Here is a 27,077-nt window from a genome sequence, read left to right on the forward strand (position 1 = left end):
ATCACGCATAAGATTTATTATATGGTTGCATCTTAACTACAGTATGTGTCCTCCTGCCTTAGTGACACAAAACAAGACACATTTTAAAGGGCACAGTAACTTCTTCTCCCATTCAATGGATTTCCTTCCCAGACTGACAATATTTTACTTATTTTTCTTTAAATGGATGAAGCTGCTGAGTGTTTTATCTCTTTGCCTCAATATGTTGTACTGACTTTTTATGCTGTCATTCTGAGCACTAAATGAAATGCACGATACTTGCAAAATTTCTAATGGTGGCTTTCCTTTCATGGGGAATTAACATATGTTTATACTATTTTATTGGTGCTTAGAGAATATAGTCAGTTTGACTAAAAGTTCAAAAGCAAGCCACAAAACAGACAATAATTCAGTCAGAAAAAAATCCCCTGACTACTCAATTTTGAATTTGGGTACGCATTGTGGAATTTAGGCTTTTTCCCTTCAGATCAACAAAGCTTTAGTGGTTTGTTTCCACTTAGTGTGTAATGGGCTATTTCTGACTTGTATTTCTCTTTGGTAGTCAATTTTTTTTTATCCTATCTGTATTTATTTTGTATTTGTTTTGTTTTTATAAAGTGCTTCCAATGAGGACATACTTTATAAAAAATACTTTTAATGCCTACAGTTACTTCAATCAGTGCTCAAATAACTTGTTTTAAAGTAAAATAAACTCAAAATAAAATGGAAAATCTAAATTCAAATGTCTAAATTACAACACAGAAAAGAGAAAGTGATTACATTCCAGATGAAGTAGAAAGATACCCAAGTAAAAGGAACACTGTAAATGAATTTAATCACTAAGAGGCTCCGTGAGGAAGTTGTGATTTTGGTTACATATATATCCTATTTTTCACTGACCTGGGGTTCTGCTTTGCACATGTGGTTATGCAGACTGGAAAAATTCTACTGCTATTCAAAAAAATAGGATAACTGCGCCTTTGCTGCCACAGGGAAGACCCAAGCCCTGGTTAATTAATATTAATTAAGAAGTTATTAATCATAGTATTGGCTATAGTGTAGTTATTATTAGTAATATCTTAATTATAATCAGAAGAGGGGGCATACACACACATACACACACACACACACCCACACACACACACACACACACACGTCTGGCAATCTTTTAGGAAACCTTGCAGTGAGGATGTCAGGTATAACAAATGCTCTGGGTCATTTTGAAAAAGAAAGCATGACCTTTCCTAGGAGCACTTTGATGTGCCAAGCCACAAGGGCAGGTGGAGTTGAAGGTAATCAGGACTTGGACTGAATTTAAGCTATTTAAAAAAAGAGTTTGGACACTTGATCGTGGGTTTTGAAGAAAATAAAGGAGAAATACAATGTGGTCATTGCTGAGGCAGAATTCCTGCCCACATCTCCAGCATACAGTGGAAGAATGCAATCACGCTTTCAGAGGATTTGGGTGCTGTGACACAATCCAGTACTAATATTAAATGGCAGGGGTTTTTGAGCTGTGCCACAGCTCTTTGTGTTCATGTTTCTTTTAAATTGCTATTTCTGTCAAAAACAGATAATTTTTGCTATTTTGAAGTTGTTGCTTTAGTTGACTTGTCAACGGCAGTGTGAGTCTGTGGGATAAACCTTTGGAAAAATATAAATATATACATGAATGGATATATGTATATGTAAGGCAAATCCTTAAAATTCTACAAAGTGATTCTCTCTTGGATGTATAGATACATGGCCATCTATAAAATTACTGTTGCTTTTGTCAAAGACTCCCAGCAAATTGCAGCAAAGTTCTCAAATTTGTTTACTAAAGCAAAGCACCCTCCTACCCCTAACAGACTGAGATCATTCATCAAATGCTGATTCCCTACAAAATATTTTCTTGCTTCATACTTTAACTCACACTAAAGCAATTGATGCAGTTGTAAATTCTGTAAATGGCTAAAAATTTACAGAAATTGATTGAAAATGGGAAAGCTATTATAATACCAAAAAAAACCTATTAAAATACTGAAAATCAAACCCTGTGTTTTCAAGCTTCTGATCCTGCTACAAAAATCACATCACCAAAAATTAGTGCTTTGAGCTAAGTATTCTGACACATCCATTCTTCCATCCCAGCTCATCTACAATGTAATGAAGTTGTTTCCTGTGAAGAGGAAGAGAAAAATGTTATGTCTAGGAAGGTAAGTAGTGCAAGTATGGAAAATATAATGACTGACTTTCCTCAGCAAAACTTCATAAGAAGGGTTCCAGTGACACTAGAAGAAGACAGCTATTAAAAAAAAAACAAAAAAAAAAAAAAAAACAAAAAAAAAAAAAAAAAAAAACAAACAAAAACAAGAAGCAAAATAAAAAATGTCTGTAACACGCAAGTACTGGGTACCCAGAGAGCCATATGTCTGCCAGTTCTCCGGGGATTAAAAAAATGAGAGGAAAATGAAACAACTGAAGATATTTTTACTGGATAACTTCCACCATATCTGGTGCATGTTTTATTATCACCAGTGTAGCTGAGGAATTCCTATTTCTCTGACAAAAGGAGCAACACTAAATGATTTTGCTACAGATTTCCAGGGTTGCATTGCTAAATCAATTGTGAGAAGTCAACCCCGACAGAATGCTCAGCTTCATAACAGAGCTAAAGAACTTGGTTTATATCAAGGCAAAAGTTCAATTGGCTGATGCTGAAAATGCCAACATTTTTATACTGAATCTGCAGCAGTTTTGATGCTTTTTTGTTTGTTTGTTTTTGTTTCCTGTCTGGATCACCATTAGGCGGAATGATATTTCTTGGAAATGCTTCTTATAGACATGGATCTGATTGCAAAAAAACCATCCTGTAATCAGAATTCACAAAAGGGCACATTAATCCCAATTCGATAGTGTCTATTTTTGTCTCTTGATAATAAAGTATCATAAGGGATTAGTTCAGGCTTTATAGCTCACTTGCAGACATCTTGACGATATAGCTCTCCCACAACCTTTGCAGTATACTATTGGTGAAAGAAAAACAATTTTATGCTTTAGTTACACGGCTAGCCATTTCTTGTACATGCAGCTAATTCTACTCCTTTTGATGCTTTTCCTTCCTGAATTTTATTTTAATTTTATTTTATGGACATTTTAAATTCTGAACACTTAGAATTTTCCATTACCACTATTGATAACTTGTGTATGTTGTTTTGAAAGTGTCTGTCTGGTTTGCACTAGAGAAATTCTTCAAGTCAATTACCAAACCCATCAAAGATAGCAATATTTTCAATATTTTATTTGCTGTTTTCCATTTCTCTAAGAAACTATGGGAATATATCTAGTTCTTACTCATCTATGCAGCTTTAGAAATAATATAGCATCAATCAGATTTGAAAATTGAGTTAAAGTTGGTAATTTTATTTTTCTGTGTGGTCATTAAGTCTTTTTTGTCCTTTAGGGGATAAATTTAAGAAAATTTACTTCCCCTCTATATGGTCTCACTTCTGCCACGTGCCCCAAGTAAACCTTTCTTATGATAGATTATACTTGGTTCGAGGGAGCTTCTACCTGCTCTCTTTGGAGGTGACAATTAGGCTTGTCCAGAGGGTTTGGCTTTTGATAAGGACCCTTTGTGATAAATTTCAAAATAGCCCATTTGCATTGAAGGTTTTATGTTTGTGTTTAAAAGCTTTAAGTGGTACACTATTTTATCAAAATATTTAAATTTTATCAAAATATTTTAATAAGTATGAGCATATATTTCTTTAAATTGCTTTAGGTGCAAAGAAAAACAAGGAATTGATAATGAATGAGAAAAATTATCTTTAGCATTATGGAGTGCTTCACATCTATTAGGATATATATGCTACTGACATTTCATCATGTTTACAGGTTTACAGGTACTGACTGTCCTTCAAAATATTCTTGCTATATGCATTTATAGGCCTGGTTTTGAGAAATATAAATCTATTTTTGCTAAACACTAGTATTCTGAAACAATGAATAATGAAAAAAAATTCAGTAGCATTTCAACACTTTAAAATGTAATATAATTTTTATTAACGTGATCTGTTTTCATTAGCATTTTTGTGACTGGAGAATGGAATTTTTCTGAATTCATATGAAAGCTCATGTAAAAAAATGTTTTGTCAAAGTAAACTTAATTGCAAATCAGAAAGCGTTTTGAGACTTTTCCTTCAGGTGAAAAAGATATATCACCCAATAACCCATATGAAAAACTACAGAAATATAAACCCACAATATTAAAACTCAAAGTCTTAGAATTATAGTCAAAGTCTCCAAATATTCCATGAGAGAAGCTTCCTCCTATAAAAATCAACATAACTATAAATGATAATGATAATCCCTTTGGTTTATGGAAACTTTTATGGAACATTTTATGGAACCTTTGGTTTATGGAAACATTTATGGAACAAGTAATGTCATGAGCCTGGAGTCAGCCACCATTTCACCACACTTCACATCATCTACCAAGATATAAATAGTATTGAAAAAATTGTCTCATTAGAAAACCTGTCAGAGGGAGGCCTTCTTCTGAATTAGGCATCTATGCCATACAAAAAAGCAGGAGGGAAACTCCTCTTCTTCACACCCTTTCTTCTAGCCATGGTTGGATGCCCTGCCAATCCTCTCTGTCCTGTGAACCTGGCTGCTAGGTCAGGGACAATAGTACAATACAGAGCAATTCAGACACAGAGAATTTAGCATCCATGGCATTAGAAAGTGATCCACCAGAGGTTCACAGGGGTCCCAGGGGTACCAGATTCACAGATAAATTGTCCTGCTGTGTTGCAATCTAACCAGGCAGCGCTGTTGCCTCTCCAGTTTCCATTTATTTGTTCTGTGGACAGAAAAGAGACCTCTTCCCAGACAACCACCAGACAACAGGGACAGAACAACTACTGCAGACAAAAATGAGAAAGAAAATGAATAAGCAAAGGGTTCATGTGGGATGTTTTTCCAGAGCACTCACTTTGAAAATTCCTCACTAAGTATGTTCTTTATAAAAGGTGTTTTTCTACCAAAATAGAATGCATTATCCAGTGAGTCTCCATGGTAACTTTGTTTCTTATTAAATGGAAGACGAAAAAAGCCTAATTAACTCATATGACCTTGTATTTGTTAAAGTGTTCTGCCATACCTTTAGTGACTCTGTCTACTGTATATTGAAAGACACTGTTTTTCTTTGGCTGTTTTTCTTTCTAAAGAGCTACAGGTTTTTCCTATTAAATGTAGATCATTGTGCAAACAGAAAATGGTATATCAGGGGAGAAAATGATGCCTCGGCCTCTTGTTCCTTTCTTAACTTTCAGATGTAGTGCTACCTTACCTTGGTGCTGCAGGAATAGTCATTATGCTCCTCGTTCTTTTCATGAAAACCTAAATGATAGGCTTCCAACAATCATATCTGGTGCTAGTCAAGTGCAGTCCTTTATTTAACCCCTTCACCCAGGGAAACAAACTAAGGTAAATAACTTTATCCAAGCCTTTCAAAGATATTCTAGAATAATATTGATGAAAACAAAATATAAAAAATACAATAGAAGAGAAAAAAAATTAAATAAAAATTTTCTAAAGGAAAAAGCAAAAGCAAATCTATGGGCCTGGTTACAATTCACACTGTGGCCTTTTTGCTTCTGTCATAGTCATAAGAAAAGGATCCATTGTACTTGAGGGTAACAGATGACTGGGAAATACTATGGAGACAGAATACCAGAACTAATACATTTTTAAAATATCCAAATAATCTTCAAAGACCTTCTAATTCTATGAGTTTTAGTGTATAAAAAGAAAAATAATAATTTTGAGAAAGAGTTTTGAGTTTCCTTTTTTGAATTTTCTACACACAGATTGAGTGCTTATGAGTCTGTGCCCTGGTTATCCTGGTGCAGTTAAAAGATTTTAAAGAAGGTCTTCAGCAGCAAAGTTGGACTTGGTGATATCAAAGAGCATTTCCAACTTTATCAATCCTATGATTCTCTGAAAGCTGCTATATGGCCCTTGGGAATGCTTAGCCCATTCTTGATAGGGAAAAGCATCATTACCAGTGAGGATGTGGGAGAGGAAGAGGAAAGCTTTCAAACTAAGGATACCCAAAAGGAGTTATTCAAACCACAGACATATATAAGAATGCCTCTCCTAACCACAGACATCCAAGGAACTACTATTTACTGGAGGCCCATTCCTAAGCCAGCAAAGGAGAACAACAGGTAGCAGAATGATCATCACCCAGGGCATGATGCTAAACCTCACCTGTTGGGATGCTAACCTGGCAGGTAGTTGCTGAAGAGCTCTTGTGGATCACCTGGAATAGGGCTACCATTGTTCCCTGGTTCTCACTGTACCATCTAAGTCACACCTCCTCCGTGCACCTGGGAGATATTATACCAGTGCTGCCATGTAACTCTTGCTTCTCAGAAGTGTTCCAGTTCCTTGCCTTTCTTTAAATAACCTGCTACAGCTGGTATTTAATTGATGTGTTTTGTCTGAAGGGGCACTGAGGGATTCCTGGTGATTCAAGTAAATAAAGATATTTGATATGTCACTGCTCTGTGACAGTGCTTGGCCTAATTGAAGCTGGCCCAAGTAAAAGATGCAGACTTAGGAATAAAATATTTTGAGCTGTTGATTCCAAGTAGCGGACAACCTCTTCTTATCTTTTACATCTGGGTATTTTTCTTAGGTATGTTAGCTCTAGAAGGCAGCTATTCTTTGTATGTACCTGTTTTGTATACTCATTTATGTTTCCAAATGGCACAGTGCTCTTAGACTCTATGCCTGGAGAATGGCATGACAGCAGGTATAGAGTTGTGTGGAAGCTTTTTTGAAAATGCACAATAAAGAAGCTTTTGGAGAGGTACTCACAGAATGATAGGGAGCAAATCTGGTCTATTCTTGTCATTGCTGCATTTTGACAGCCATCATTTATCAGAACCATGCCCAAGTTTTTCTTTAGAGAAAACTAGTCCCAGGAATAAGCCAACATCTGTGCAACCAGGGGACCAGTGTGCTGCAGAACAGGATTGGTGTGGATGCTGAGACACAATGGAAGGCAGCTCCCTTATGGAGGAAGGAAAGCAGGACTGAAGGAGCATATGAACTAAAGACAAACTAGGGTATGACCTAAGATCTGGAATGGCCTTGCCAAAGGTAACCCAAGTCCTGCAGGATAACAGATATTCCTACAGGCTCCCCATATGATATATAACATAGAGATAGCTGTTAAAGCCAGAAGGCAGTATATGAGCTTGAAACGATTGAGAAAGATCAGGCTTAGCCTTTTCTATTGGCATGTCCCTTGGGAACAATCTAGCAGAAGGTAGCACAGATAAAGGATTGGAAAGCACTTCCCCATTGGACTCAACAGTTTGCTGATTATTTTCCATGCTGGGGACACAGATCTCCCCAAACACAAAAACAACAAAGAATTATAGCTGCTGGCCTTTAGATGTATGTGAAGGGTTGTAGCCATGTGCAAGACAGCAGTAGCTCAGAGAAATTTTTGGAGAATCACTGACAAACTGTTCAAGGTATGTAACATGTTTACTGGATTTTGTGAGCTGTGATTTTAGATTGAGCCTTAGCTGTTTAGACAGAGCGTCAGCAGTGCAGGATGCAGAACAAGGTACTGAGCATCTAGGGTTTGTTTTTTAGAGAAGTTTTCCCATCCCTGGTAGTGGACCTGGAAAGGAAGCCACCCTCCCTAAAAATACATTCTTAGAAAATCCACAACTGCAGCTGCCACAGAACCTGGTCACTCGCAGCTCCACAAGCCTTGCTTGAGCTCCAGCTTTCTGACAGCACTGTGGTTTCAGAGTTCCCTCGTTCTAAATTCTGTGCATGAGAACATCCAAAATGTCACATCAGTCATTGAAGAAGCGAACATAACATGAGTATTATAAATCTCTGATTGTCTGCAGCTCAGTGTAATTTCTGGAACCAGCAATGTAGCAGAGAAGATGCCTGACAGAGCAGTACATGGGGAAATATTCACCAGCTGCAGTGGTAAGAGCCATCTGAGTTTCAGTTGGCCAAAGGAGGAGCTGGAAAATTATTAGGGAACTGAATTAGCTTCTCATTTATGCGTCATCAGTTAAAAAGTCTTGTTTCCAGTAACCTCCACCAATTTGAGAAACACTATATTAGAGCATTCACTTCCCTCCAGTGCTGTCTACAGCTCTTGGAAAATCTCAGCTCTTGCCCTTCTGCACTAATCCATTCTGTATCCATTTAAATTTGTAAACACAGAATATGACTCAGATCAGCCATGAGTCTATGAAGGGTGATGCTACAATAATTGCTGCTGTCATAGATTTTTATGCTGTTACAATTGTTCAATTGTTCAGGGTTATTTTTTTTTTTTTACAGTAGGAATAGTATATATATTTCCTGTGCAAAAATGGTAATAATTCCACCAACAGCAAACGATCTCATATTTCAGTGCAATATAATGAAAAAATAGATTAGTAAAACAATTGTAGTTTGGTGTCTAACAACCTCATCCTAGTAGATTTCAGCTTTTTGCAAATCTTTATTATCTCCTCCAAGCCAGTCCAGATACCTCAAGGCTACAAGGGAACTCTTGGGTCACCATCATCCACAGGATCATCTCCTGTCATGTATGTATCAATTTACCTTTTTCTAGACCTGAGAAGCTGAAAAAACCTGGAAAGTGTTCTCTCTTAAGCATCAAACCTCTTCATCACTTCACTGTGCTGTTTGAAAATAATCAAATCTTGAAAATAATCTGATCTGCAGTTAATGTATCCATGGTTCATTCATACCTGTGCCGAAGTGGCTGTTTAGCATAAATAGATCTGAAACTCTCTTGTTCTTCTCTGCTGTAGATATTTATAGACAGCAATGACACCCCCACTCAGTTTTCCTCCTGCTTGTTTAAGCAAGCCGCACATCTCTATCTCAGCTAATGAAATGTGTTTTGCATTCTCTAGGATATGGGGAATGGTTAATCTTACCTGAGTTTAGCTTACCTGAGTTCACAGGCAACCAGAAGTATATGATCTAGCTGATAGGACCTGCAGAGAAGTATACTATTCATTTCTCTCTCTCTCTCTCTCTCTCTGTAGGAAGGGATACACTCTAGACTTAAAGTTCAATTTTTCAATCCCCTCATGCTGTTGGACATATTTCTTGTGTGTCATTCTCTTCCCTGAAATCCACCTGCACTTTGCAAGTATAAACTCCAAGCTTACAAAGTTCAAATTTACAAATAATTTCTCAGAGCTGTCCCTGCCAACGTGGCACTGCACCTTGTGCATTAATCTACCATTGACATTCAATTTGGCTGCATTTTATTCTGATCTTGCTCTGTAGAACTAATTTCTGACTTAGCTCACCAGCAAATTTTTATATACTGTGGATTTTTGCATCTTTACTTTAATTTTTGTCTTGAAAGTGTTCCTCAGAGCTAATAGCGTTTTTCAGCCTTAACATTTTGTTTTTATCAGTATTGATCACAGTCACTGTTACTCTGTTACAATGGGTGTCATTTTGACATGCAAGCACTCTTACTGATTTAATAAGTAGTGAAGTTATCACTTACAGAGAAAGGATCTGCATTTTACTTAAAATGTAAAAAATGCAATATACATCTAGTTTACTAAGTAAGGCTAAGTAAGAAGTTATCAAGTACCTGGAGGATTATTCCTTTTGTTATGCACTTCTGTTAATAAACCACTCTTTAAATCACTCTTTGATCAGAAAGAATTGATTCTTCTCTATAAATATATATGTAGAAAAAAAAAATCTCTGAGACTGTGTTTCCCCTTAAGCTGAATATTTCAAGAAGTATTATTGAACAAGGCACAGAAAAAAGACAGGATTTATGATGTGTGTAAATGTGTTAGAAGCTGATGTGAATCCATTTAACCTGAAGCCTCTAACAATAATGTAGTTGAAATAATTTCAATTATTATCATTCTTATTGGAGAGAGTAAAATACTTTTTTCATTAAAATCCGTGGCTTGCCAAATGAACTAAGTCAAGCATCTTAAAAAAGGTATTAAAATGAATATGCCATCCATTATAAGGAGATACAACATAAGATTCTGTTTACATATTTTTTTCAGGGTCAAATCCTTATATACATCACCATATTATGTGTTTCAGGGATTAGCAGAGTTTGTAGAGTATGCAGTAGTGTATGCTGCAAGCATTTAATACTTTTGTGTACGCTTGAAAAGAAAGATGGTGGTACACACAATTTTCAGAGCAGGAATTCCTGTATTTTTTTTACTTACCTGACTTTGCCATCAGAGCAAACCTTTGTTCTGGTTGCTGCTTGAACTTGTGCTCTCCTGTACAATGCAGGTGCCTGAAAACTTTCCTTTGATGGTGGATTTGTTGCTTTTTACTGAACATTTAGTGTGGTTGCCTTGCTTCTTGGAGGCCAGGAGGGGATGGGCACCCCCAGGGCCATCCCAAGGGGCAGCAGGGCACTGCCACAGCAGTCAAATGTCCAGCAAGTGCCAGGTAGCCAGAGCAGCAGGCAGGTCTGGGGTCAAGTCCAGAGCTCTGTCTGTGGGTCAGAGTCCAAATTTAGTCCAGCAGGTATGTACAAGGTGCAAGAGTGGCTGTGGCTGGGGAGTGGCTCCAGACATACCTCATGGGCAAGCCTCATCTTAAACCAACTCCTGAACTAGGAGGAGGAGGACTCCTTGCTGGAGTATCATAGAAGACCTGGTCAGGAGGAGCCTCCACTGAGGCTTTTTTAGCAGAGATTCTGCCAACAGCTCTCTCCAAGGCTGGGAACCCATACATTATCTAAGTTGTCCCTAAGCCCAAGCAGATAAATCGCGAGTGGTGGGACAATGTGCTCAGACACCTGACGTTCAGAATCACTGTATATATTGACTGTCATAGGGGAAAAAATATTATTGAGCAGAAAAACAAGTGCCCCCAGATGAAAAATAAACCAGATGTACAGTTATTTTATTCACTGAAATTAGTTGAATGTGATTGTCTCTGTCACTGAGGCTAAGTGGAGGAATTGGTTCCTGACTAGATATTCTTCTCTCTGAGAGGGGCTCAAAGAAAAATCAATGGAAATGTTTTCAATTTAGCTACCAGCAATCTTTGATGTTTAATTATTTACTTTAACTTTTTGAGACATTTCCTAGGTTTGTAATAATGCGAGCACCTTGATGTTAACTTAGGTCTTGTCGTTCCAGGATTTTCTCAAATGTCAGATAACAACAAAGGAGGGAAGGCAGACTGATGTGATAAACTGAAGAGAATTACTAAAAGTGCCACAGTTCACCACAAATAAAACAAACAGGAGGGCAAGACAAAAGGAGAGAAACACTCTTACCTTTCCTCAGCTTTCTGCTATGAAATGAAGCTATTTAACAAATGGTGTTAAGTTTAGAGAGGTTTGGAATTGCTAGCAAGGAAATCCTGGCCTTTTCATTCTTTGTGTTTTGAGAGTAAAAGAACTTAGTCTCTACTGTTCATAAATAAACAGGACAGCAACAAAGTTCAAAAACAACTGGCTCCACCTATTTCTCCTTCTAACAGAAATAAGCTGCAGGACCCTGAATTTTGGGTAAATGCAGGGGTCAACAGAGGCAGCAACTTTTATGCCTCCTGCCTTGGTATCTGCTTGGATTACTGATAACATTTCCCAAGCACTGTATTGAAAGAAATGTAACTGCTTCAAGTCAAAGAATGTTTGATGAACCAACTTTCTCTGCTTCACTGCTGCTTAAGTTTAGGGTTAGAACTGTAGAACTCCCCCCCCCCATTTTAAAAAAATACATTGGTCCTGTCTTTAAATATTTTCCTTCTCAGGAAGATAGAATTTCTTGGTGAGGGACTCTAATCAAAAGTGTGAGTATGAACTCAAGTATATCTTTCTCACAAATTAAAACTCCCCCCAAAGATTCAGGAGGAAAAATGTGGATCTAAAACTATTTAAATGAAAGTCACTTACATATTAGAACATATGTAATTAGAAAAAAAAGGAAATGTTTTCCCCACTGCTGGACAAATAAAGAATACAATATTTTAGAAAATAATAGAATGTCTGTTCTATGAGCATATAAAAAACCAACATACTCTCATTAAAAAAATTACAACAATTTTTATAAAAAGTACAGGAAGATCTCTAAATGAAAGACCCTTTGGATGATTCCTACCAGACAGCAATAGAAATTAATTTTCTACTGATATTCCTATTGATAAATAATTTACTAAATTAAGTGCTGCATGAAGTACACTTTCCTGTGAGAAGTGTATTTTGACCATGCTGTATTGTTGCTATTATCTTCTGCTCCCTTAACTTCATCTATTTTGAGACTTCAGTAGCTACTATGAAAAAGTTCTATATTTCCCCTGTTGGTTGTCTGGAGTGGACTCAACACCTCTGGAGAGCATTTCTGCTCACTAACCTTCCCTTCTTTCATTTGTTTTTTTCTAATTTGGTTGATTTATGGATAGCCTCCGTGGGTGATAGAGATTCAAATTTTTAATAACAATCTAGACAAAAGCTAAGCAAATAACGTATCAGGAATTATGCTGCCAAATTAATGACTTTGAAGAAATGTATCACATTGGGAGTATTAGTATGTATCTTGCTTACCATGTGTTTGGTAAGATCTCCTTCTTCACCTTCACTAATATTAAGTACACGCATTAAGAGGGAAATCCTTGTCTTGATCAAGCTTCAGTTTGGTCTAATTGAAAAGTACTTAGTCTTTAAATATAAAGTTCCCATTTCTGCAGCATTGTTATTATTGTTTAGAGGAAGAAAAAGAACTTATGATGTACTTGTTGCATAATTGGGCTCTTTTTCTAGTATTTATTTCTGTGAGAGACTTTTGTTTTCCTTGATTTCTTGTTCTGTTCTCAAATGTGTATGATAATCTCACTTGGCTCTCCTACTGCTACTGTTTTCAAGTGGCTGCAGTTATAAGTAGCTAACCTGCTGAGACATAGTCTATTTAATACCTGCAGCTGTCTTAGGCACCAGACCTCCCTACAGAATACAAACAACTGGCAGTGGGCAAAAAAAAAAAAGGTTGTATTCAAACTTTCAGCAGGTGAGAAAAAGTGATGGGGGATTTTTATGTACAGAATACAGGAATTCCTGAAAGTGTGTCCAGAGTTTGTGTAAACTTTGTGAATTTTGAAAAAGATTCTTCTGATTGCTCAGTATTTTGTTAATTGTGTTTCTCATAAAATAGGAGAATAGACAAGAAAATCTTGAGATTTATATTCTTTGGGAATAAGCTAACATAAGAAAACATGAAAAAGAAATATAAGAAAAGGGAATAGGCATCTTGCACCACCTGAAGTGTCTGACTTATCAAGCTGCCTGCCCACAACTGTGAATATTTGAAAAAATTTGCTTCAACTTTGAGATCACTCTTCTTGCTCACTTTGGATGCCAGAATGCCTCTTCCTCAGCATCCTTTTTATTAATTACCTATTCTTTGATAATTGCCTCAGCTAAAGAGGATGAGAGGTAGAGATGGAATAGTCTCGTTTCCTACCTGGGCCAAATCATATTTCCAGCTGAAGTCAGGGCAGAAATGTCTGTACATAAGTTCTTGCAATTAAGCATGCATTTGTTAATAAGTCATTCTTTTCAGTGTTTGATTCCAGTGAAATTTTTGTCCCATTGAACTATGGAGATCAGAATTGCCTTTTTCAACATTTCAAAACCTCTAAATGAAACTCCAGTTATCATCAGATCAATTTAAAAGCAATGATGCTTCAAAGATCTTAATTCTTTTTTGTTGTTGTTGTTGTTGTTAACTTGATTGCTAAACTGTCAAGATAAATTTAAACATGTATTCAAAACTTGCTCTGTATCTATGAAGCACTGAAGCTTTCAATTTTTTAAAGGAAAGCCTAGATTATAGAGTGTCCAGGTGATTTCAGAAGTCTTAACTGTAAGAAAAACATTGCAAATACAGAGGCACAGAGAAGTCAGTCTTCAATTCCACTCCCAAAGACACTATCTGCCCTAGAGATGTCACAAACTGATTAAAAGGAAGCAAAATAAGCCAGAAGAGAAGCTTATGCAGTCTTGTGGTTTCATATACATATTTTGTGGTATTTTGGAGATGGCATTACAATCACTTGACCACAGGACTGTCCTTTTCTGCATGATTTCTACATGACTGATTCACTGAACTGAGGAAGCAGCAGCTTGCTTTGGTGTGGGTTATGGGAGGCAAACACTGCTGGAAGGAGAAGTTGGTGAAGGCAACCCAACATATACAGGCTCAGGCACTGCAACCACAGGACTAAATTCTTTAGAGTAGGAGGACCTAGGTGGTAATTTAATGACTTCTTCCAATTTGAAACAGGTTCTTTGTTCTGACTGAATTTTGCAGATCAGTATGAGGTACTGGGGTGGTAGAGGAAACGCAAAGAATTTCTGCATATCTAGGTGTGCACTGAGTAACATCAGCTTTGTACCACAGAGTGGTGAAATCTTGTCAGACACTGTTGTAAGTACCTTAAAGAAAGAGAACCCTGAAAGAGAACCAATTTAGAAATACATGGAGAATTTCTGTGTGCATCTAAAACAGTTCTGAAATGCACCAAGCCCTTATTTAGTTCTCTCACGTCTGAGTGCCTCATAGTGCCAAAATGTCCAGACACCTTCCAATGGTGCTTGATTATCATATGAATATTGTTTTGGCTTATAGTTTATTATTATGCTCATCATATGAATACATATATATATTTAATTTTTTTTTATTATGTAAGTATCTGTTCAAAGGGAAAACACTGCCTGCTGCAATGTGTGCAAAAATTGTCTGTAAGACTATACATGATGCAGGAAAAAAGGTCTAAAGTTGAAAAATCTATAATATGACATTATATTTCAAAATATAATACTGAATAATTCACATCTGTTCAGATTTCTTTAAAAAAATGGATACATAAAGCACTTGAGACTGAGATTTTGAATTTTTAAAAGCTGCATAAGTTAACATTAGTATCAAAGGTTCTTAGACCATACCTCTGTCAGGTAGGAGTATGTGCCAGGTCAAGGTTTCCATCACTGTGGGTTGTGCAGGTTTTGAGAAAAAAAAATCAAAATACTGTAGAGATGAGAGAGAAATATGATGCTTATAAAATTCAGACACAAGAGAATCTTCTTGAGAAAAAAAATTGCTTTGAAGAAAATTGTAAAACATATTCTGAGGATTAGAGGTAATATGTGGCATTCAAGGACTGGATGGTAACTGGAATAGACATTTCTGAAATATTGCTAAAAAGAAATACTCTTTGGAATTGTGCAATGGAGGAAGATTTTAATTTCCCACATACAAATTGGTGAACAGAGACAATAAAAGTGAATTACATGGTCAAGGTATTTATAGAAATGTTGGCTCACAGATTTATTCACATAAATACTACATGAGTAAGAAATGGTGTAGGTTAAGGCTATGTTTCTAAAGCATATGAGAATATAAAGACTGACTTTAGAGTACAATCTTGGACTGAATAACATATGTTGCCTTCGTTCTACGTAAATTTATGTAGGAATAAAATTAGCTTTTTATCTAAGTTTTTCAGTCTCACAGGAACAAACAAGCTTTGAAGACCTAAATGGTACAGAACAGAATCTCTATGATGCTGTTGGTTTGGACTTAACATTGTAAAAATCTTCAGAGTTTGCACTGCAAGTAAAGAAGAAAGGTGAGGATTCTAGTTCTAACAGTCTCAAGTACTGCCTCTGAAAAAGCAAGAGGAATAATCAGGAGCAGGAAACAAGACAAAACAAGACAGCAAATATCTTACAGCTCAGAAAGGAGGCAGTTCAGACTTGCCCCAGGTCAAACTAGGTTAAGTTTTACATTCAAAGTTAGAATAAACACAGCTAATTTTTTTCAAGTTGTTTAAAAGAAAAGAGCCCAGTGACAGTTTCTGGAAGCTTGATAGTTGCACCTATACTTTTGTATTGTTACCTTTATCATAGCAAATGTTTAGTGTACTCTTGTAAAGATAATATTGAGGGAGATGGACTTCCTGTTTCACCCAGTATAATTTTTGCTGTGTTTCTAAGAAGGGAAACGAGAGGGGAAATCCTAAACAATAACCGTGGTATTGAGGTTCAAAAAGATTTAGTTGTTCCTTCCTGCTATCTTCCTTAGCTGTTTCAGTTAAATAAGAATCATGGTATAGATGAAGCAAGTGAATGAAGTGGAAATAATGGACATGTGTACAAAATAATAATAATAAAAAAAATTACCTAAAGCAGAATAGAAATCTCATTTATGAAACGAAATATGTTCCAGTCAGAAAATCACCATCACAACATCTGGAAAAATTGTTGTGCAAAATCATAAATCTTGATATAAAATTTTAAAATTTAGTGTTGGGGCTGAGTGGTGCTTTGTGATTGGAAAATTACCTATTTCAAAAGAGGAAGATGTGGAGCAGCATCAACTGCAGTAGGCTGATTTCAGCTGTAAGCAATAAATTTGAAGATATATTAATAACCCTGAAATAAATGTTATAAGAACATAACATGTTATGCAAGACAGATAACACCAGAATAACACAATGTCTCTCTAAGATAGAAAATTATTTTTTTAGACAAGGAACTAATGTATCTGACATTCACTACAATGCTACAGTGGCATTTGAGACAGTAGTGCCAGAGAAGAGAGAGAGGAAAGTTAAAGAAGATAAGGATGAGGAGGCTGGTGGTGTCAAAAGTAGAATCATGAATCTAGGGAATTATCTCCACCAATGTTACTGAAGGATAGATTCTGGGCTTTTTTTTTCTGTCAGTTTACCTATGATGCAGGCAGAAATCATAGAAGTCTACCAGTTAAACATGAGAATATAACAGTTTGGGCATATAAAAAAAAAAAAGAAAATTGTATATTTTTGCTAAGTACATTCAGTCTGAAAAGTCAAGAAAAGCTTGTAAATATAAATGTAGTGATGTTCTGCACAGCCATTTATTAAAAACAAGGAAGAAGATTGATTTAAGACAGAGAAAGATGAGTTTTCAAAAACCTGCTACATAAAGTGATTGTCTGCAGTAGCAAACTGTTGTCCTTGGTGACTGAAGAGTTCCTTCCCAGCCTCATGTTCCTAGGCAAAAAGCTAAAAATCAATACAGATCTTAGGGGTGTTGTGATAGATTTTCACTCAAAGAATACTTCAAACCAGTAGAAGCTTCAAAATATTAAAAGCAACCAGAAATCCTTCCGAAGATTGCAAACTGCCCTACCTGTAAGGTAATTTTTTGTAATTAATTGCAAGGAGCTGCCATCCCTTGGAGTGAAATCCTCCTGAGAGGCCCTGGCTGCAGGCAGCTGCCCTGCCTCTCATTCTAATACACAGAGCTGACCCTTAGCCAAGATAAATCTCTGTCAAGCACCCTCAAAGTTCAAGTGTTAACCATTGCTTTGGTGGTTGCTCTACCAGAGAAGCCATTGGTATGGAAGTATACATAGAATATATCTAAAAAGAAGTTTATCTAAAATAATTGCAATTTATTTTTTGTTCCAGGCTAGTCATTTAGCTTCAGGGAGGGCAGAGATATTTTTAAGAGAAGTGTGATCCAAGACTCACAGGCAGGCAATGCAGATGCTCACCAGTGAGGCCGTCTCACTGCCCAGTGATGAGCAGGGCAGCTGGGGGAAGCCAAGGGCCAGGACATCTCACTGCCAAGATGAGCAGGGTATTGGGCACCTCCCTGGGAAAGAAGATGGGCCAAGGCTGGGCCAGGGTGTCAGCCCATGGGTCAGAGTGTGAATCCATGAGAGCCCCGGCAGACAGCTGTGATGCAGTGCAGCTCTGGCAGGAACAAAGAACCAGAGTCTCCCAGGAAAGCAGCTCCAAGAGCTCCAAGGTAGGGAAGCACAAGACTTAGTGGGGAAGTCTTAAAAACTGGCCTCACTGGGCACTCAAATATGATCTTCAATTCCCTGATCAAAATGAGAAATAGTCTACTTTGAAGTCCCAAATAATTAAAAAAATACCTGGCAATTTGGTAAAGAATGCATATTCCTTTTTAATTAAGGGGGCAAAAGGCAACCCTTTTGTGCACCATGGGTAAGGTGAACCAAATATAAGTTGCTGACCAAGTACACTTTTATTCTGCCCTGCTCTACGAGAAAGGGAGTTGTGTTTCTTCAGAGACAAATGTGAAAGATCATTCATGGTCTGATAATGGTGTTGAAGTTAGAGCATTTACAAAATTAGGAATGGTTTTCATTATTTGCCATGGGGATTTTATTCCTCTACTTTTCAAGTTTTCAAAAGTAATTGGATTATTTAGCTTTAAACTTTAAAAAACTAAATTATTCTGAAACAGTAAAGCTACCCGAAATGCCTGATGGATAACAACTCCTGAAAGTTGTTAATGACTGAGATTAGACAGTGTGGATAGAAACTTACACAGCAGCAACAAAGGTATTCCATCTCACACGTTCTACAACTGCAATATTATTCTCCAGATGATTGACCAGTGCACTTACACAAATCATGGGCATACACTTGTATTAGCATATTCTTTTTCTTATCAATTCACTGTTTTCCTGCTGGGTGGGATGTTTGTTCCCTATCAGAGGTGTCATGAGACGGCTCCCTCTCCTAGAATATGCTAACTGTTCTTTAGGTTGAAATAAAGATGAAGTTCTGCCTGGAAACTGACTTGTTTTGAGGAGATCCCAAACAGCTTGTTAAGCTGCTTTCCATAATACAGCTAAATATTTGTCCAAGTATAATTACCCCTCTACAAACACCACCCTTTGTATTTTTTATAAAAATAAGCATTACAGGCTTTCTGTACCTGTCATAAAGGAGCTGAAATAGCACATTCCCAGCATTTTTCCTCAACAGATCTCCTTGGAGATAATCACACACTGTCTTGGAGCAGTTTAAATACACTGAACCCCATAGTCCATGCTTTCCTGTACATGATGCTTCCTTAGGCAACAGTAGATTGGATTCACAGCACTCAGTGCTGAAGAACTCTATTTGGAGTTTTGTGTGCTGAACTGGACACTGTTTTTTTCAAGCTTGCATTAAGACATTGCACTGTGGTTTAAATTTTCTTGCTCAGGAGAGGCTTCAAGAGGGTCAAGGATTTAGCTATGATTTTAAGATGGGGTGGTTATTTGAAAAATAGTGATGTAGCTGTAGCCTTCTTTGAAGATTTTCATTCACGTCCTACAAATCTTATTTTTTACCCTTTATGAAAGCCCTTTAATAGGCAGAGACTCATCATTCTTAGTCTTAGTCTATGTTTTGTAATGACAAAAAGTGATACCATAGATGAGTTAGAAATATGATAAAGAAACTGAGATTTCTGTTAAAACTTATTTTCCAAATATTCCAATTTCTTGTGTCATGTAAACTGCAAAAGCAAGAAAATATTTTCATATCCTGTTTTCAGAGAAAGAGGAAATAGAAGTTGATGAATGGAAAAGCTTTAGGTCAACTCATGCTTTTCCTTGCTTAGTATAGCTATTCAATTAAAATGTTCCTCATCCTATTTTTCTATTACAAATGCTATTTTATATTTATGTGAGCTGCTACAAATCTTAAATTTGTTTTATTAACAGATATATACATCTGCTGTCACACTGGTCAGCACTATTTTTTGTTTTACTCATGCAATTTTTTGGGGCTTGGATTTCCTCTTGACAACGAAATGAGGCTTGGTGCTAAAGACTTCTGGCAAGGCTTCCTCATTGATTTAAAACATTGAATTGGATTTCTAGTTCTGGCTCACACTGAGGTTAAGTCACTTTTGCAGAGGTTTGTAGATACCTGACAATGTAACAGGAATGAGGAAATTATGGCAATTCCAAAGAAGAACCTTGGTTGCTCAGTTCATTATCAGCTCTCAGAGCCTCCAAAAGGTGGAGTAACACATTTCTCCACATCTCTCCACAACAGTCTCTGCTTGTCTCTTTTGTTTACATTTTTTGCCGTTTTGTTCTGACCTGTTTGTCACAATGCCATCAATCGATCCTTGTTAACTTGTTGAGAGTTCCAGGCTCCAATGAGGGGATAAAATCATGGAGATTTTATGTATTTGGTCAAAGGCAGTTAAGTTAAAAAGAGTTTAAATAGGATAAAGTGACTTAAGTTTGCAATTATTATAGAACCCAAGGGATATTTTGGCAACATGCAGCTAATGAATGTGACATAGTAGCAATCCCTAATCTGTAGCATTGTGGACTTCAGAAAAAAAATCCAGATTCCTGACCAGAAATTGTTTCAAGCCTCACTGCTGTTCATTTCAACATGCAGCACTATACTGGAACTAATCCAATAAAAACTCTGAGAGTTCACCTTCATCCTCCTTTACCCTCAAGGATTTCTCTTTTGGCAGAATCTACTGTGTTCACACGCTGTTTTGCCACAGTTGTTCACTTCGTTCAGATCCTTTGCTAAACTGGAAAGTGTTTCCCCTTCAGAACTGCAAAACTATTTGTTGTTAAAATTCCACACAGACGTGCTGATTGAAAACACCTTATTTCACTGTTTACCTTGCAGTACTCAGCCTTCAGTTTTTCACTTACGTTAGAGAATTACTCTGGGTTTATTCCACCTTCTCAGTGTGTGCACTCTGGGGAGAGCCACTTTGCAGAAGCCATGAGTCTTGGTAGCATATCCAACTCTCTTCATGTATCACAAACAAGTCCATCTGCACCCTTGGCACGAGCTTACCTAAGGATGAAAACCTTGCTCTGCTCCCCAAGATGATTCTGTATCCTCAACCTTTCACAGTCTAAGGCTGTACTAGCTTTATTTGGTTTTCTCCTGTCACATTACAGTAATTCCTGCTGAGAAAATCTCCTGGGCAGGTTCTGGGGTCCAGAGGTAGGTCCTCCAGGGAGAAAGAAAGTTTATTCCACAGTATCTCTAAAGACATTGCTAAGCCATCCCAACTCCATGCTAGCAACACTCATACTGTTGAAAAGAAAGGAAGGGAAATGCAGAACCTTCCTGCTGAGACATCAGGATAAACACTGGAGAAGGCTTTTAGGTTCTTAGAAATTCTGAAAACTTCTGGAACAGAAGTACTATTTTCTTCCTTCCTTCCTTCCTTCCTTCCTGTAGAACAAGGTAAAAAAGGTGAAAATTTAAAGAAAAAACAATAAAAGTTAAACAAATGGTCTTGGTGGGAGGACAGGAAGCCAGCAGAGGCAGATGGACAACACTGTTCAGGTTGATGAATTGTGTGTCCTCACGTAAAGGACAGGACAGTAGTGATGAGGGAAAATTCTTAATAAGTGAGTTCCCAGTTAAATAGGGTACTGAAGAATAAAATTTTGTGTGGGAAATACAAAAAGCCCAGAAATAAGAAGAGGAAAACCACATGTTTTAAACTCGCATATTCTGCTATAAATATGCAAAAAAAAAACTTAATGAGAGGAAGATAATTAGAGACGCAGTAACAAATAAGCAGAAACTATATGGCAAGTACCACAAAAAATGTAGTGCATTTGTTAATATGGAAATAGTCTAATCAAATAAAAAATTTCAGTGTTTCAGGAAATGTTGAAACCCTGCTGGATGTTTGAAATTTTTATTTTAAATAGGAAACATCTACTACTATGCAATTAGGATGACAATGATTTTATGTGACCTGGTCAGAGAAATCACCAAATTGAAAGGCCAAGAAACAGAAGAACAGCAGAGGAGGTTTGCAGTCTCTTGTTAAAAGGGTACATGTCACAACAGAGGTAGATGCTGAAATTAAATTTTTAGACATGACTGGCTGATCTGTAGAGCAGCGAGTCAGGGCATGCAGGATGGGATGCAGCTTGTGGCTTGCCCTTACACAGCCCTTTTTTTTTTTTTTTTTTTTTACTGAAAAGCTCTTTATACAGTACTTAGATCCAGGATTTTTGTAGTCCTGGTGAGCTCCCTGTGACCCAGTCTTCTACCTTACTATTTAATATCCAAAAGAAGACCACATAAGCATGACAGGATGTGGTTTCTTGTTTAAAAAGATACAGGGGACACTCACAGGGTAAAATGTGTTTACATGATGTGCAAAATGCATTAAATAGATAACAATATCCTATATCCAATATAGGACATTCACAGAAAATTCATATTAGTTAAGATATTAGAAAGACCCAGAAAGCACTCAAGGCAGAAATAAGATGGCACCCTAAAAGAGTCCTGATAACAAAAGGTAACAGACTACACAATTTCCTTTGTCAAGAACTCACCAAGTACTGTTACAGAAATAACTCACATGAATTAAAAGGAGCATTCTAACATGATTAAATACAGGACGCCAGAGCAGTAATAAATGCTTTTCACAGTACAGGGAAAACTGAGCTGCCATTCCCGATTGGAAACAGAGATCCCCACTGAAACTCTTCAGTATATTCACAGATGATCTGTAAACAAGAGAAAATAATTAGGTGACAGTTTGTTGATATTAGGAAGTTTTAAAAACACATGTCAAGAGGAGAATTGACTAACAAAGGTTGCAGAAAAGGCTAAAGATAATGAATCACAGTGTAATAAAATGCTGAATAAAATCCAATAAAAAGAAGCCGAAAATGATACTTCCATCTCAATGCTTAGTAGTATTGAAAAAGTAATAGAATGTTTTTAGGAAAATACTGTGAGGAAAGTAGAAAATAAAATCATAGCAATCCTGCTGTGTAGGCTTATTGCATTCAGTATTTTCTATTCCATTTGTAGTTCTTCTACTCTGCTTAGAGATTATTTGGTAAAATTGGAAAATACGTCGGTTACAAGCTGTGTCCCATGGGGTTCATATTGTGGCGAGTATTATTTAACATCTTCGTTAGGGCCCTGGATAGTGGGATTGAATGTGCTCTCAGCAAGTTTTTGAATGACACCATGCTGAGTGGTGCTGCTGGCAGGTCCTCTGGAGCATGGGGTGCCATTCAGAGGGATTAAGTTCAAGAGGGCCAAGTGCAATGTCCTACGATTGGTTTGGGGCAATCCCAAATATGGATATAGGCTGGACAATGAGTCAGAGCAGAGGAAATTCTTTACTATGAAGGCAGTGAGGCACTAAAACAGGTTTCCCTAAGAAAGTGTGGATACTTCGTCCCTGGAAGCGTTCAAGGCTGGGGCTTTGTGCAACCTGGTCTAGTGGGAGGTGTCCCTGCCCATGGCACAGCGAGGTTGAACTTGATCATCCTTAAAAGTATCTTGAAATCCAAACTACTCCATAATTCTGTGACTCTATGATGCATGTTAAGTGAGTAGCTAGCTATATTAAGAAAGAAAAACAGTGAGTCAACCTAATACATTTCTATTCATCAGCTGCTCAATTTCCTCTGTCTCTGAAAGCAGGATATGAAAATATTCTCTGGCTTTTACAGCTTACGTCACATCACTTGATGTCAGACCTAGGAAACAGGCCAAGGCTAGTTATATTTACCAGTACAAATGTGGCCTGGATGGGATTTGGAATGTATTGGGCCATTTAACCTTAACTTGCGCAATACAGTCTTGGTACTACCAAAATCTTACGAGATAAGATGTCAAAGAACTTTTTTAAATTGAATTTTCATTTTGGAGACATCATAAAAATACTGCTTTACACTTACATTATCCTGATATTTTCCTTGAGGTTTTCATCAGAAAAGGATGGTATGAGAGAGGAGAGAGGGGAAAGACATGCTAAGATTTCTGTGGAAAATTGGGTAAGAGCTCCATGAAAATTAATTCCTTCATATAGAGGCATTACTGTCACACAAAAGAAGAAGAAATCAGTTCAGCTGTAAGCATGTCCTTGTCCTGGAAAAGTTCCAGTCCTTGCAAGAAACTCAGGATTTATCCATAACTCTTGGATATAATTACATTCTTAAGTCAATATGGTTTTATCCACTGGCTTTAAGTCTTCAAGGTATATGCTCAAAATATTAAAGTAATTTCTCAATTTTTTACTAGTGCTAGTTTCTCTGTCACATTTTTCATCTGACACTAATTATACTGTCCCAATTAGACTCTTTGCTTTTTATTTTAAAATTTTAGGAGTAAAATTTTACTCCTGGCCTAGCCTCTTTTGGAGAGGTGGGCAGGATAAAGAGTATTCTTCTGGAGCTATTGTCTAAATTTAGTATGAATTCACATTTTCTGTTGCATTTTTACAGATAAACCTTTAAAATTCTGAAGTAATTCAAAGTGTGTGCAGATTCACCCATTTTTTATAACAGGTGTGAAACTGGAATTATGTTCAATGTAATAAAACATATTTAGTATTTTTGAAAATAAAACTCATGCAATTACTACTCCAGTATTTATAAATTTTTATATGGGTTTAGTTGTAAACTTGCAATAATTGAGTTCATATGCAGAAAACAGAATTACAATGACTGCTTGCACAAAGCAATAGAGAAGAAATTTGGATCAGAGATGTTCCTGAAGTCATCCTGGAACTATTTTAATATGTATACTACTTTAAATATTGCTTTCTATAGCAGCTAAATAATTGAAAAAAGATAAGAACAATATCACACACTCCACCACAGAAAGTGCAAACACATAATGTGAAATATTTGCCAGAAGTGCAGAATATATACCTCACCTCAGAAGTTATTCTAAAATCTACAAAAATTATCAATTACTGAAAAAAAAAATCATAGTTAAGTTGAGAGTACATAAATGGTGCAATTATATTAATCATTTGGAGACATTTATCAATGCTATTTCCCCCATTGTCTCCTACATTTATGTAAACTTTTTCTTCTATGGCCAGACTAATGTTCTATAGTAACATTATCCTTCATAGTTGAGAAAACCATTTGATAATGGATGCATTAACTAAGATCTTAGGTTTGTACCTAGCCTAAGTTCTGAGGTACTACCTGCTTTTCTTCCCTTGGCACCCATACAAGAGGACAGTGGTTTGCTGCAAGACAGTAGTAGCTAAATTCATCTTCCAGTTGTTGATCCAAAGTCGTTCCACTGCTGACCTTCCAAGGGCATAGTAAATAAAATCACACAATCCCATTCAAACACTTAAACCCTTCATACATGCTGGCAAGTCTTCAGTGGAGTTGTAGCTTTGTAACAGGCACTAGACACAGGCTTGCAGTGCTTTTGTTCTGCCTGCCATTTCAGATGAATGAACATGTACAAATGTCAAAAGAAATAAAAGCATGGACACTTTTAACAGTGCTGATGTTTTCTCATACCCTTTACATTGCTTAAAGTACCCCTTATTGTTTATCTTTCTCAGAAGAATATTTTTCCCATTTAATATTCACATTTAAAGATCACATGACCCCTTGACACATTCCTCCAGCCCCTGAAGTTTGTACATTCCACAATTAATCTTAATGCCAGCAAAAAGCCCATTTGATCAGTAAAAGACAAGGTGAAACCCCATAGGCCTATTCCCACTTGTGAGCTATACCAGAGATCAGCAGTGACTTGTGCTTCACATCTCAGATATGTGTGTGCTACCCCACTGAGACAGTCTGGGGACTTAGCAGAGCAAGCTGGTAAATCCTGACTAAAACCACCAAGCTCTGGTATTTGGTTACAAGCTTACATGCCGCTGATATCTGTTTGCCATCTTACATGCCACAAATCCTTTTATTAAAAGAAAATCAGTTTTATTGTGGGGGAAACCCTCCTGCCCAGGTAGACTTTAGTGTCCATTTAACCTCCATCTCTGTCCATGTTGCCTAATCTCCATTTTGGGATCTCCCATCCCAGAAGAGTCCCACACTGCTGAACTTGGATGTCATTGTGCAGTTCAGTTGCAAGAAAACTCCACTAAACTTTCATACCCTGGATAGCCTAGTAAATGTATTATCAACTGTCACAGCTGTTATTGAGAGATTCTGAGCATTTAACTTCATCTGAGACTGAGGTCACTTTAATATTCCTTTGGTTTATGCTAATAACTGTTTTAGTTTGCACATCTACTAAAGAACACAGTTACTGATCCAGTTCACACTGAAATAATTGGAAATCTATTCAGCAACTTCAGAAGAAGTTAAATCAGATAAAAAATGAAGACCAGTAATAGACAAGGACAATATTCCATTCTTAAATTGATATTCTATTGTTAGAGATGCTGTTTCTGAATATCTTTCTTCTCACCTGTAGGCTGCTACCTTTCATTACAAGATCCAGGCTCTGAGACATAGTTTAATAAACTTGTTGTTTGAGGGAATTGGAATATATTTTATGAAAAAATTTTGAGATGCTTTTTTATAATTTATTTTTCAGTATTGATATGCTAATTCCTATAATGAAATATCATGACATCTTTATAGTTCATATAACTAGCACAACTAAAAGTATTTCAAAAATTAAGAGTACAGCTATATAAACTAAATGTGCTATTACAATTACTGCTATTAAAATAAGATGGCTTTTAAAAAGTGAATAGTTATGTGTTTTTCAAATTTAGCTATCTCACTTCTCTGAAAAGTTTACTGCAGAATAACCACTTTGCTTCCTGTACTTAAGATATTTTGCTATGCTGAAATATTGGCTTACTCATGCTGTACAAGTCAACAAGCTGTGTATGTGTGTATGTCATCTGTATTGTTATCAATTATCACAGTTTTATCCTGACTAATGTAATTGCAAAAAATACATTCTTTGTTTTAATGAATTACTGGAATTTATGTAAATTAACTTCCTAATCTTGGTTCTAAAATCAGTTTTCTGACTAGATCAATATCACATCCCCGTGGCAATTAATCATGTGCAGATTGTATCCCTTAAAGGAGAAATAAAAACCTTTTCTATCGAGTGGAAAATACACTTTTTGGCACAGGATTTGAAGCCTGACCAAGCTGAACATGGTGCAGGAGGAATTGTTTACTAGAGTTGATAAGACACTCTTCTTAAGCTTTCTTAATACATACATGTACGGCAAAGTTTAGAATGCCTGGATATCTTAATGCAAATTTCTAATTATTCAAATGTCCATCTTTAACAATAACTCCCTTAAGTACTTTTTTCTAAAACATGAAAATATTACTAAATTCTGATGGGGTTATTTTGTTTTCTACTTTGAAATACATGCATGCATATTTGCTTAACTTTGGCTTTAGCCTGCAGTTTTAAAATTTTTATTTTTCTGCCAGCAACATATTGAGTTTGAAAAGGTCTAT

Source organism: Onychostruthus taczanowskii, unplaced genomic scaffold, assembly GCF_017590055.1.
Source record: "Onychostruthus taczanowskii isolate IOZ18803 unplaced genomic scaffold, ASM1759005v1 scaffold50, whole genome shotgun sequence".
Classification (NCBI taxonomy): Eukaryota; Metazoa; Chordata; class Aves; order Passeriformes; family Passeridae; genus Onychostruthus; species Onychostruthus taczanowskii.